The 14405-nt window shown below is 31.1% G+C and overlaps 1 protein-coding gene across 2 annotated transcripts in view; it reads left to right on the plus strand.

Moving 5' to 3' along the window:
- The window catches only part of LOC130442172 (arrestin domain-containing protein 2-like), a 300222-nt gene that overhangs the window by 188844 nt on the left and 96973 nt on the right, over window positions 1–14405 (plus strand). For both annotated transcript variants that reach the window (XM_056776273.1, XM_056776270.1), the window contains exon 2: window positions 233–286. The gene's annotated coding sequence lies outside the window, so the exon portion shown is untranslated. The remainder of the gene's footprint in view (window positions 1–232; window positions 287–14405) is intronic.

A 14405-nucleotide genomic window follows, 5' to 3' on the forward strand; every position in this document is an offset into this window, starting at 1 on the left:
AATGTTTGCTGAAAATGTTTGTCAAACAATTGTTTGTTGAAATAAGAAATGTTTGTTGAAACTGCACTTTCATCAACATGTTTGACAAACTTGTTTCCCCATTGATTGTTCAATAGAGTCGCACCTTTACATGAATAAATTTTAAACATAACCAAATAATTGTTATAAAAACTACTGGCCCCTATATTTTCTCTCCTATAATTATAAGATGGATGGTTCTTTTTTGTTTCAGATAACGGAGCTGCTTTCGACCCTGGAAAACATGAACTTCGTTTGATTTTTTTGGGTAACAAATTCCTTAAAAGATTTTTTAAAACTTTAGTACTATATTCATAATATTTTGCTATAATGTAACTTTATTTTTCTGGAGGCATTTTTATTATTTCTAATTGTAGAATAAAAATATTTCCTATTCAACCTCTAATTGGTATTTACTCAGTTCGAGAATAAAGTAACCTTTCTGCTTTTTTCCCTGCACCCTTCAATTAATACCTAGTCTTTTTTGAGAAATGCATTGCGACACGGGATATGGGCATGCTATATAGGTGTCATCTATGCAGAATAGTTCATACTGATATAAAATTGATATCTTAAGTATATTCTAGTCATTTTTTTATCATGATTACGAAAAAAAAACAACCATTTAAGCACTTACCCCACTTATCTTAAACTATAAATCCGGTATGCCAGCTAATCTTCCCAGCCCTGTATATATTATAAATTATTATTCTGTCGTAATTTGTTCCACTCAATTGATTCTCGCGATCACTAAATTTGTTATTCGAGAATAAAAATGCTGATTTTTCAATTCCTTACTAATTTTACGACAATTATAATATACCTATGAACTCCATATCAATAGTATTAGAAAGTTAATGCCGTACGTTATACAAGTCCAACTTCCTTCACCCTATCTGCTTATTGTTATTGATTTATAAAGTATTGTTGATAGATCACAGAGCCTATAATATTCAACAATAAATTTCTCCGATGATTGAAACAGTATTTGTAAGAAAGAATTGAATAATAAGCTGAATTTCCATTTTAATGAATCCGCAATCAATTTAACCTGCTTTCGCGGCTCTGCTCATCATTATTGTAAATACCCAGTAATAATTGTCATTAATGGACATTGCTTGAAGAAATACGCAATAAAACGCATTCCAAACTACATATTAAGAAAATTGAAAGTGAAATTTCAACAGCACAAAATTTAAACATGTTTTTTCAAGTTTCAAGTAGTTTCGTATTTGTTGAAAAGTTGAAAGTATACATCAAACAATAAACGTGAAATGGAGAGTGCATGTTTGAAGACGGGTTGCGTGGGAGGTTGAAGGTCAAGGCGTGTATAGGGCTGACAATATATTGATGATATTCAAATTTTTTATTGATGTAAGTTTTCTCATTGGTGAAAGGTGTCTTTTAGTCTGAATTGAAAAAGAGGTTATAGCCATCGTATATAATGAACATTTAATTATATATTTTTATGAATAAGTTCCATTTGCATATGGACATAAAAAATAAACATATCAACAATGAAGAAGAAGACGAAAAATGTTTTAATGCCAAAAAATTTTTTACCATTGGTAGATAAGAACTTGTGAATAACTATAGAACTAAATAAATTTACAAATAAGAATAAAATCTAAATATGAAGTATACATACGAAAAATCTTTAAGATGTACATTGTGAGAATTTTTATATTTAATATATACGGCAATCGTAAGATATGTGATAATTTGTATTAAAAAGCAGTATCAACGTTAACACAGTGTGTAAAATGCTCAGAATTAAATATTAAAATTATAATACATGTTTTTTGAAGCAACAAGGCACTATTCAGGAAATATGCCTTCAAATTATCGCAAAATGCGGGAAAAGATGTTATAGATTTGATTTCAATTGGCAAATGATTCTGCATTTTTTTCGCATTGTACAGCATTGAGCCCTCAACTAATTCTGAATGTACAGTGACTTGAAATAGACAGTGTGGTCACATAAGAGTGGTCGCTAAGTTTAACCCAAACTTAAACATTGCATTACATTGTACCCCTCATAATTAACGCTCATAAAATCGTAATTTATATTTTCAAATACTTAATCAAAAACTTTTCAATAGTACTTTTAACTAAAAGAATTACGTAAGTAATTCATTTCGTTTTGTGGTTTGGGTTTGAAGATGGTGGCCACTCTCATCTGTCCCATCAAGCCACTGTAGGTAGATGAAGATCATGATGTGTGTTTCTAAGCGGATAGCTATTCAATGACATTTCTAAAATAGTAGAAGCATGTTTACGGATTCAACTGTGAATAAGGAAGGAGGAATCGATATTTTAAATTTTTCAAAGAAGTCGTATTGGAGCTGCGACTCGAAAAGAGTATAATTAAATGTTATAGAGGTTGATAAGGTTAATTTCTTGGAAACTGACATATACTCGTAACTCCCAATTCAAAGAATTGTCCACAATAGATTAAGATAAGGCGACAATATGTAACTCCCATTTCAAGAAATTGTTCACATCAAGCACTAAGAATTTTACAGATTCAGCAACGTCATTGATGACGTTATTTAGTACAAAAATCCGCAACGTACGTTTATATGACAAAACTTAAGTTGAGATTAAAATCAGACCATTATTCAAGGGTTGAGGCACTCCACATTATATTGGATTTCAAGAAGAGGTAAAATGTAAGATATGACTTGTACCATGCGAAAGACTTAAAAAAATCACAGGAAGATGTTGCTTCTCGAGTGATGGTTGTTTAGTCTCGAATAAATATTATGAAAGAAGGAAGAATATTTGTGCATTTGTTACTTAAAAATCCAAATTGATGGGAAGCTAAAAAAAACTAAAAAGAACGGTTCATAGTTAATAAAATTGAAAAGTAGGAAAAACTTTTTCATTTGATGATGATAGTAATGAAAAAAAAATAATTGTTACTATTCTTAAAATAGGGGTTGTCTAAAATAAATCGATATAATTCCTTACCTAGCTCATTTCGAATGCAAAATGTCGTGAAAAAACCTTGATAGCTTAAAATGAAAATTTATTCTCACACTAGCGCTTTCGGAAACTATGATCAGAGGTCAGATAGATCATATATCAGCTGATTGTGAATCCTAACCCAGAACAAGATTTTGATCACTATTCCAAAAGTCGCGTACAAAACACTTTTATGTGCGTGCATTCTTCCATAATATTCATTTAGTTGTATACTAGATTATAGATTAGTCATGTCAAAGATACGGCCCGTGAGCCGCTTCCGGCCCCTGGGTCGTATCAATGAGGCCCGCGATCACAATGTGCCAAAAAGAATAATATTTTTTAGAGTTTTTACACTTACACACATTCGATTCCTCTACGGATGTTTTGAATACTCTTACTCTCAAGTTTACGGATGTTAATTTCAAGGGCAGCGCGTGCCTAGACAAGTGAGAAAAAAGACAGTATCGCCGTCTCTTAGCAGCTAGCGAAAATATCCTTATTATTTTTGTCGAGAACGATAGAATCTTCCACGCGCTTCGAGTCTAGACTAGAACCTTCCTCAACCATATGTAACGAGTACGTCGTCGCTACATGAGTCAGTTGAGTCGAGTAATCGAAGCGATACGGTGGGAGAAGTATTTCAATTGTACTGCGGAGTAGTTACTTTGAAGGTATTTTCGCATAATATCACAAAAACATAGTTGATAGTGAGTGCAGAGTTTTTCAGTCTAAATGGGAAATTGGAAATTTTTTTCATTGAATCGAAAGGTAAAGCATTGTGTTTGATTTGTAGTCGAACAGTTGTTGTTTGTAAGGAGTTTAATATGAAGAGATACTATGATACGAATCATAAGTCAAAGTTCGATTGTTACACTGAAAAAATAAGCATCGGCATATTGCCAAGTTTTATTATTGCAATAGAAATCGCGAAAAGCTCAAAACTTCAACCTCAAAACCAAAACGAAACACTGTTGCTTCAAGAATAAATGATTTATCTCAAAAATTGGTTCTTCAACTGAAGGAGAAAATTAAAGAATATACAAACTTTTCACTGGCTGTTGACAGGAGCACTGATACTGTTGATAGCTTTATCAGTGCTAGCTTGCTTATACGAGGCATTAACAGTAACTTTGTAATAACTGAAGAACTATTAAAGTACGTTCCATTGACAGGTACTATAACAGCAAATGATATTTATTCTGCATTTGAGCATTTGATAGCAGAATATGAATTTGACTGGAATATACTTAGCAGCACAACTACGAATGGCGCTCCTGCCATGGCTGACAAACATTCGGGCGTTGTAACTAAATTAAAAGAAAAAACATCATGAAATTTTGTGACATATGACTGTATAATTCATAACGAATCATTGGCATCCAAACATTCAAGAATGGACCATGTCATGCAACCTATAATTAACATTGTTAATTTTATAACGAACAGAGGACTAAATCACCAAGAGTTCAGGCAATTTTAACAAGATTTGAACGAAACGTTTTCTGATGTTCCTTATTTCACCGAAGTTTGTCGAGAAGTAGTTTTAGAAAGATTTTTTGCATTACGTCACCCTATTCTAGCTTTCATGTTAGAAAAAGGCAAACCAATTGATTATGACAAAGACTGGTGGATTGATTGTGCCTTTTTGGTAGATATGAATAAACATTTGACTTATCTGAATATAAAGTTAGAGGGTAAAAATCTGATTGTCCAATGTATTCATATATTCAAGCCTTTGAAACAAAGTTCAGGTTGTGGGAATATCAGGTGAAAAATCAAACGTTGGACCAATTCTCTCATTTAAAATCATTTGGCACAGTGAACCAAAAAAATTGAATGAATATTCTCAACTTCTGCAAAATTTGATTACGGAATTCAACAATCGTTTTGAAGGCTTTTTCAAAATGAATGAAATCGAATTCCCAATTTTCAACAATCCATTCAATTTTGAAACTTCACATGCAAAATTTAATATATGGCCCTCTGCAAAATTGAGTTTGACACCTCTGTTCTAGATGTTTAATAATTGTTACTGAACAGTTTTCAAAGATGTACCCACTCACATGAGTTTTGCACTAAAGTTTAATAACAATGAGCTAAATGCCGAAAAATATGGAAACCACAAACATCAGTAACCTATCAATTACGCTGCTTGAGACAATAAATACAGGTTAGTTTCCGAACATTAGGTTAACCTCATCATAGTTTCCGAAAAGTACTACTAAGAATTTTTTTTTACTTTGAAGAACTGTACCAGAGTATTTTGGGAGGATTAAATTATATTTTATCAGTTACATAATATATGTTTCGAATATCAGTTTGTCATATGAATGATTTAGAAATCTAATTAATTCATCCAATGCGTTACCGTTACATAGAATTTGTGCCGTTGATTTTGAGTTACTAAGTTTTGCTCTTCGTCTACCATACCTAACAAGATTTATATCCATTCAATGCCATCTTCTGGCAGTAAACAACAAGTAGACGTCGATTCTCAGTCCGAAACCCTGTAGTAAGTAAATTGTTAAACCTGAGGAAACTCATGATAATTACGAGACAAAATTATTATGAAATTGTAGTACAGTTTCGACTTGTTCGATATTTTGAATATGAGGAATTTTTTGATCGTGTTACTGGAAATAATGATGGAACGAAATCATTGAATTGATCATTTGTGATATGTTTCCAAATGGTCGAGGATTCAGTCCAAAGATTCCTTTAAATACGTATAAATATATATAAGCTACATAGTTAACCTAATGAAAGTATGTTAATTGAAGAGAAAAGTGACAAAATCTCCACACAGGTTAATTGCTGCTAAGTTTATCAACAGAATCGTATCTTAATTAACTGATTTTATAATTAAATAAAACCTCAGATTAAATGAAATTCTCCACAAATCCCCCTTGCTTTCCTTTGATAAGGAAATATCCGATGAGTACCAGCTCATATGAAACGGCACACCAAACATTACTTTTCTGATGTACTGCTTTCCTGCTCTAATTACGTAAGGATGATTGCCTTCGCTCCAGTAATAATAGTATAGTGAAGATGGAGCACTGCAAAAAGTCTATACATTCTATTAAGAATTGTAGCCGCACAGATTGAGCTCTTTTGACCCTGTATTTTCGTGGGTGGTCTACCCACATTTTATCACTACTTAACTACAGCTTATCACATGTTTTTGAACGATCGACTATTGTTCTCCATTTCTTTCTGTCCTGCATCTGTTTGTTCCAGTCACGTACTACCCGATTTTTGCATATCTTGCACAATCTTATCATCCCATCTATTTTTTGGTCTATCTGGCAATCTTCTCTGGTTCGGTAATTTTGTAATTTCCCTTGTACCCTGCCGTTTTTTCATTCTTCAGATATGTCCGTATCATTGTATTATTCTTGCTTTAATTGTATTTATTATACCCTCATTTTCTGATATATTCCCAATTTCATAGTTCATAAGTCCTCTCATACATTCTTAGTTGTTCTTCGGCCATATTTGTTAGTCTGATAGTTTTAGCTACGTATGTAACTAAGGGTTTTATCACAGTTTTGTAGACTCTCAATTCTCTTGCACTGCATTATAATTTTGTACTCATTATATTCCCTCTATCCCGTATGATTTATTTGTCTTGTTTCATTCTTTGAGTCATTTTTGTTGCTTATCATTGTAGTACTTGAAGTACTTAAAGATGTCGACTACTTCGAAGATGAGGTCATTTATCTTTACTGTTTCTTGTTTGTGAAATTTTTTTCCAATCCTCTTTCACCTGCCTCTCTTAAAATTTTTTCTAATGTGTCTTCAAGACTCTTTCGCTCCCTCGCTAATAGAGTTAAATCATCAGTATATGATATTACTTGTATTGATTTATTAATGATACTTTCATCGGTATTTCATTCCCTTATTACGTATTCATATCAATCGATAGATCACCTTTATCATGAACATCAAAATAAGAATAGAATCGAAATAGAGCTTTATTCTACAAAGAGAAATTCAGTTTTCTTTAGTCCTTAAATCTCAAATTTGTAGCAGTAATCAATTCAATTATTTGTATTTTTATTAGAATTTACAAAATAGAGCTATAAATTTTACTTAAATTATTTAGATAGGTCTTTTTTATCATTTATAGCTTCTTCGTTCTTATGAATGTGAACAAAAAATGCAAATAAGATAAGTTGATACCTACATTCCTACATTTAAAATTATCTCATATAAAATTTACAAATAGTCGCCTGCAGCATGAATATTAAAATCACCTTTTATCTAAGTTTATTTTTCAAGTCATACAACTATCTATTACCGAATAACTACTTTAATAAGAAAATTATAAAATTATTTAAAAACCATAACAGTTTAAATAAATGAAGTAATTCCTATTGATATTTCCAAAAATTGGAAGAAAAGTGTCGAAAACGAATTGAATCACTTTATAATAGATGTAAAGAAAAAAATATTGAGAAAATTGATAACCTAATATTAAAGCAACAACCTATTGCTGGAAATACAAATGAAATAAAATAAAAATGGATCGAAAATTTAACTGATACTGTCATACCAAATGAAGTGAAAGAAGTCCTTAGTTCCCAATTTTGCACAAAATATTTCTAACGACAAATAATTACATGTGACAAATATCTTATGTAATATTGAATGCAACACCAATCATCTTAATAACAAAATTCATAATAAAATAAGATCTGATACTTGTAATATTATTACTAATGTCTGAAATAACTTGAAAAACAAACAAAAACAGAGCAATATCAAACCACAAAATATAACTTAAACCAAAGAATTTATCAATCAAAACTATAATAAAACTATTATTATGAAATCAGAAGATTATAGTGATAAAATGATGAAATTATTAAATGATAGGAAAAATTTAAAAAAAAATTAAACAAGTCCCTACGAATTCTCATCAAAAACAAAATAATGATCAATGAACAATGCCTTTCCCCCTAAAATATATGGTTTACCAAAACTGCACAAATTTCAAGAATTTCAAGTACTCTTACCCCATTATCTAATTATTTGAAAAATATTTTGAAACATATTTTAGATGAAGTATAAAAATGTAAATTAAAAGTATAACGAATATATATTTTTTCGTTATATATGGTTTCGTCATACACAAATATTCCTATTTTGAAAAATATTTTAATATAAAAAATGGGAGAAAATTGAAGAATATACAGAAATATCTCAAAACGAATTTAAGAAAGCTATAGAACTGGCACAACAACATATTTCAAATATAAAAATGAAATTTACAAATGGTGGCTTTCATTTCAAGTGTTATAGCACAATTAGTGATGGATCTTGAGGAAACTATCCTAAGCAAACTTGATATAAATATTCCATTCTTTTTCCGTTATGTAGATGATTTCATTACTGCCGTACCAAAGAATAAAATTGAAAACAAATAAAAAATTCATTTCTTATCCCAAACAACTTCAAATCACAATCGAAATCGAAGAAAATAATGCAGTAATTTTTTTTGCTGTCACGTTATATGAAATTAACAATAATATAAGAACAGGATGATATACGAAACCAACTTAGTCCTCAAGATATTTAAACTTCAGTTCATGTCACAAAAAAGATCAGTGATAATAAGTTTGGCTGATAGATCTATTCAACTATCAGATCCTGAATTTAGATGCTTAGCTATTCAAAAAGCAAAAATTGCATTGAAAGAAAATAATTATCCGGATAAAACGATAAACAACATATTCAAGAAGAGGATAAACAGATACTACAATCAATTAAAAAACAAAACAGAAACGAAACATCAAAACATAAAACATTTTTCCTTACCATATGTACAAGGACTTTCCCAACAATTATCGAATTATTTCTATAAATATGATATCAGTATAAGTCATAAAGAACATAATACATTATCCAAATATTTCGCTAAATTAAAATCTAAAACACCAAAAAACAAAAGAAGTAATATTATATATCAAGTGCCTTGTACTAATTGTGACACTGTCTACATAGGGCAAACCTCTCAGTATTTAGAAAATAGACTAAGAGGTCATCAATACAATAAAAAAAATAGAACTGCATTAACGAACCATGAAATATCGAAATAACATGAATTCAATTATAAATATTCGAAAATTCTTTAAACAGAATCTAATACACAAAAAAGGGAATTTTTAGAAATGGTTCACATTCATAAGAACGAAAAAGCTATAAAGGATAAAAAAGACCTAAATAATTTAAGTAAAATTTATAGCTTTATTTTGTAAATTCTAATAAAACTACAAATAATTTAATTGACTACTGCTATATATTTCAGTTAAACAACCTTCTGTCACAACTCTTTTTTGGAATATCTTGAGAATATCTTGAAATTCTTGGCCTCCTCTACGATTGGTTATTGAAACGAGCATCTAAAAGCTGCTAACTTATACATCATGGTGTAGCGCTACATCCTGTTGACAAAAGAAGTTGGCTTTTCATTGACATTATCTTTCAGCTTGAAGAATCAATAAGGTGAAACAGTCATCAACTAACCACTGATGGAATTTTCGCAAAACTGTGTTCATTGATATCTAAATCTAAAAGAAAAGAGATCTAAATAATTTAAGTAAATTAATAGCTTTATTTTTTAAATTCTGATGAAAATACGCAAATTGTTAACATATACCGTTTTTTTATATTTAATGTTAACTTATTCAATGCAAGCCATAATGCTACTACTTCAAGATATTTATTCATTGATGATTTTACATTTTCTCAATTGTTACCAATTGAAAAAATGCTGTATCATCCGCATAAGATAATATACTTTTAGGGCATACTTATCAATAAATCATTCACGTTTATTATGAACAGCATAGGACCCAAGATTGTACCTTGCGATACTCTTATGTCAATGTTTTGGAAATCGCTATTATTATCGTGACCCATTTTTCATTTATTATTATTGTTAGTATTTTGTATACTGTATTAATCAAACTAATACGTCTATCATTGCCACATATTTTGGAAGTTTCCCATACTCTTTTTATGACCTTGAATATTTTGTACTTTAGGAAAATGATCATTTGTTGCATCCACCACAACCCACTCTTTTAATGTTTAAGTTTCGATACTCATACTCGATCAAATACGATATTTCCAGAATATTTTTCTCAATGAACGACGCATTTCGGAACCAACTACCTACGGAACCGTATATTATCCTGAGTTTTGTGGAATTGAGCGGTTGTACCTTTCTCTTCTTTAGTGTATTACTATGTAATTCACTCATTCTCTCATTCGTTTTGACATTCACGTTGGTATGTGAGTTTCCCATAATCTGCAAAGAGCAAATTCGTACCAGTCTAAAAAATATTTAAGGATCTTAATGCCCGATCTCACCAACTAATTCTTAAAGTAAAGTAATGCCTAAACAGAATTTAGGAATTCCTAAATGAAATTTGCGTTGCACCATGCGCTAAGTAATACTTAACAGTAGTAAGAAATACCTAAATAAATTTTTATGTAAGCATTTGTTAGCTAAGTACTTCTTAGGTTGGTGCATCTCGATTCTGTTAGGTATTGGATTTAGGTAATTTCTAGCTTTAGAAATACTTACCTAGGTAATTCATCATAACATGTTGGTGAAATCGAGCATTAGACTCTCTAATTTGTCACCCTTCTTTCTTATTTGTGTTAATCACTTTCTTTTCTATTTCCTTGAGTTCGGTGGAAGTGTCTGGTTATAGTCTCCTCTTCTTCAGTGTAGAACCATGCATTTCACTTATTTTGTGTTTGGTTTTGACATTCACATGGTGTGTGTGTGTGTGTGTGTGTGTGTGTGAGTTGCCCATACTCTACAAAGAGCAAATTCGCATCCTTCTAAAAACGGCTTTAAAGAATTGATCAACTAGGTGAATTTATACCTACTCGAAATATAACTTATCTTTCTACATACTCGTATATTTAGTCTATCTAATTGGCAATCATTGTTGCTTTTTAATCCTGTTTGTCTAATAATTTTTACTGCTACTTCATTCTATGGATTAGTTTGTCGGCTTTCTTATTTGGATATTGAAAAGTCAAACTTTCTGGCAATTTCAACTGTTTCAAATCTTCACCTGGTTAAACTCTCGGTAGATAACTTAGGTTCATAAACTAAAAAGCTTTGGTTTAATAAATAACTGTGAGATAAATGAGGATAATAATTAGGAAGACACCAACCATATGCCATAATTATTTTTCTTATAATTATATGTTTAATCTATGTGGTTATGTGAATTTTTGATTTATATTACTATTCTGTAGGTTATTTATTATGCATATTAACTATTGCCTAATAATCAATCAATTTCTTAATTTCTTACGACTCGATAATTTGTTCACACCTCCACGTTTACGAAATATGAAATGAAATATTGTACTCTGTACTTTTCCCTGATTTATTTTTCGATACGTTCACTACCAAACTTTATTTTAATGATAATTTTATGCTGGTATTTGATAGCTATCGCAGAATATGCAAAAATTGCAAGAACATTATGCAAATCCGTAGCATTCACAATGTCTTGGGTATCGATTATTGATTACAATTTCTAATAAAACTTTAAGTTTTTAGTTGGCCAACAAAACATGAATATGGAATTCGGCTCATTCGATTCCGTTAATTTCGTTAAATAATTTTACAGGTCGAAATATCAACTTCATACCTTCTTCATACCATTAATACAAAGGAGGTTTAAGAGAAAAGTAATTGCAAGAGAATACAATAATATATATTTTATGAATAAACTTGGGACGTGGGATACATTTATGTCTCAACCTCAACATTCTTTTTTTGTTTCAAATACAACAATCGAACTGCATCACATTTTTCTCTCTGCTTTAGCCGCAGCATTGCCATTTTTAGGGAATGAAAGGTTTGACGTGAGAACAGCCCTTCCTTTCAACGAGTTCGATGGTATAATCGTCCACTTAATCTAACCTAAACTAATCATCGTAATTTTCTTGGACGTGACCTAAGATGTCATAAATCACTACTTCAATTTTTAGTCATCTTCGTCTCATTCAAGTCATTATAAATACTTTCATGATCACAATTTTCAAATCCTGGAGTTTGATTCGTGAGTTCAACTATTAGAACTATTACAAATTGGTTCGGGAGATCTTCAGGTGTGAGAGTAGTGTATATTGGCATATTCATTCCTTCATAGATTTACTTCTATCATCTAATTGCCCAAACAGAACCATACGTAAAAATGACTTCATGTAGAGCTGTTTAAAGTTTTTAATAATTTCTTGGTCTATCGGTTGGCGAACAGAGTAGATAATAGCTGGGCTTGCTGTTTCCTTAATTTACCAAAACATTTGAAGGATGAATTGGTGCATGATCAGAATCAGAATATTCCCAGAGTGTCGATATGAATACCATGTCATACCTTTGGACTCCTTCAAAGCACTGTAAGTCATTAGCTTTTCCTATGACAAGCAAAAGTAGTTCCATTTTTGTAACTACATACCAGTGCAGTGATGAAGAATTTGCTTACCTCAAAATTTACTTTGTCTGCATTATCGAGATTGCGATTTTTGGAGTCTTTCTTACTAAACAAACTTAGTAAAGAATTTTTCTGCTGTTTCAGTGTTAGCAGAAAGCTTTTAAACCTAGATATCCTACTCTCTAATACCATGTTTAACTTTAGTTAGCTTCACAACGTTAATACAGAATCATTAGTTATTAGCTAGAAGTGCTTTTTCACAATTTATCAGCCTAGTTATCATACTCTGAGCCATTAGTCGTGATATGTTCTTACAAGATCATGGTTGCTTGTCACATTATTTCATATTTCTCTGACCAGATACCAGACACAAGATACAACGTGCAAGAAATTCAATAAGTAAATTAAACAAATACCTTACCTAAAATTTTATTCAATATTTTGTGACTTGTTTATAAATGATGATAACAAAACTAAGTAAGTAACGTAGTGAATAAGTGATCAGTGTATGACTGTCAATAATCATATCTGCTACCACTTTCGTTGATGGATAGGTTGGTTTTTAAAATAAAAGTAACTGGATATCTCCTGAAAATTGCAACCTGCACGCAATCAAAATTGCACCAAACCGATGATGTTGCATGTGCGAGGTCTTGCATGAAACAATCAGCTGAACTGCACATGCTTTTTATCAAGAAATATTGCATCTGACATTGCATTGCACGGTGTATCGCATCATGTCAGCTTTACATGGTGCCAAAAATTGCGGGCAATTTTTTCCAAAGTCCAAATATTTGATAGAGTGAAATGAAACTGAAAAGTGAAATAAACAAGTAAAAATTGATCAATAAGGATATCTACTGCTTCTTCGTTTTTGGACCCTCATGGACAGATGGGTTGTTATGCGAAAAGTAACTAGACTTCTCCCTAGAATTGCAAGTTGCACGCAATAAAAATGGCCTCTAATCGTTAATATTGTAAGTGCGATATTTTGCATTGAACAATCAGCCGATCTTAATCTGTACATGATTTTGATCAATAAATATTGTGTTTTATATTGCGTTGCACGTTGTATTGCATCATGTCAAACGGCTTTTAATAATACGAAAGTCACAAAGAATTTTAATTGTGGCATATACTTAAATAACAATGGTAAACGGTAAAGTGTGCACTGTTATCACAGGGACAAAATCAACCTCGCAGTCCAACGTTTAGAATCTTCTACGGCTTAATAATAAAGACAGAAGTACAGTACAAGTTTGAAAATGCAGGTTGTCAGTGCCAGAATTTGGATTTTCGAAAGTATATTCTATCTAGCCTTCAATTATCTATACATAAATAGAGAGAAAAGAAAAACCAATAAAAGCAGAAAGCATGTCCGAAATCCAAATTAGATTTCGTAATGGAATCGCCCTACTAATTGATACAGACCAATTTTAACAATACTGATGATGGGAACATAAGCAGGAGATTCTTTGAGAACCCGGAACTGACATCACTGAAATTAGTTTCAAGCTGATGTATAAGTAAAAAGTTATTTTAGAATGTACGGCCACCAAATATGACCAATACGTTTATAACACAGTGAGATTATATGTGTAATTCTACGGATGACTTACAATACCTATCCTATCTTGCATCAAATATTGATTCATTATTGCCAAATTAAAAGTAACTCGCTATTTATCATTGGGTAATTATCGGAAGGGGCAGCAAAAGCCCGGCAAGCTTTTCCGGTCATACCAGCTCATCTTTGCCAAAAAATTTTCGAGGAAAGAATGTGATGTAAACATATTAAATATGCTTCTCGTCAATAATTCCTTTCTGAAATAATAGAAATATTGAGATCTGCCTTAGAAAATAGAGAGCCCATGGAGGAACGCTCTCAAAGTGAAAGTGTTAGTTTTTTGTTTTATATATATATATATATAAATATATATATAT

Source organism: Diorhabda sublineata, chromosome 3 (assembly GCF_026230105.1).
Source record: "Diorhabda sublineata isolate icDioSubl1.1 chromosome 3, icDioSubl1.1, whole genome shotgun sequence".
NCBI classification, from domain to species: domain Eukaryota; kingdom Metazoa; phylum Arthropoda; class Insecta; order Coleoptera; family Chrysomelidae; genus Diorhabda; species Diorhabda sublineata.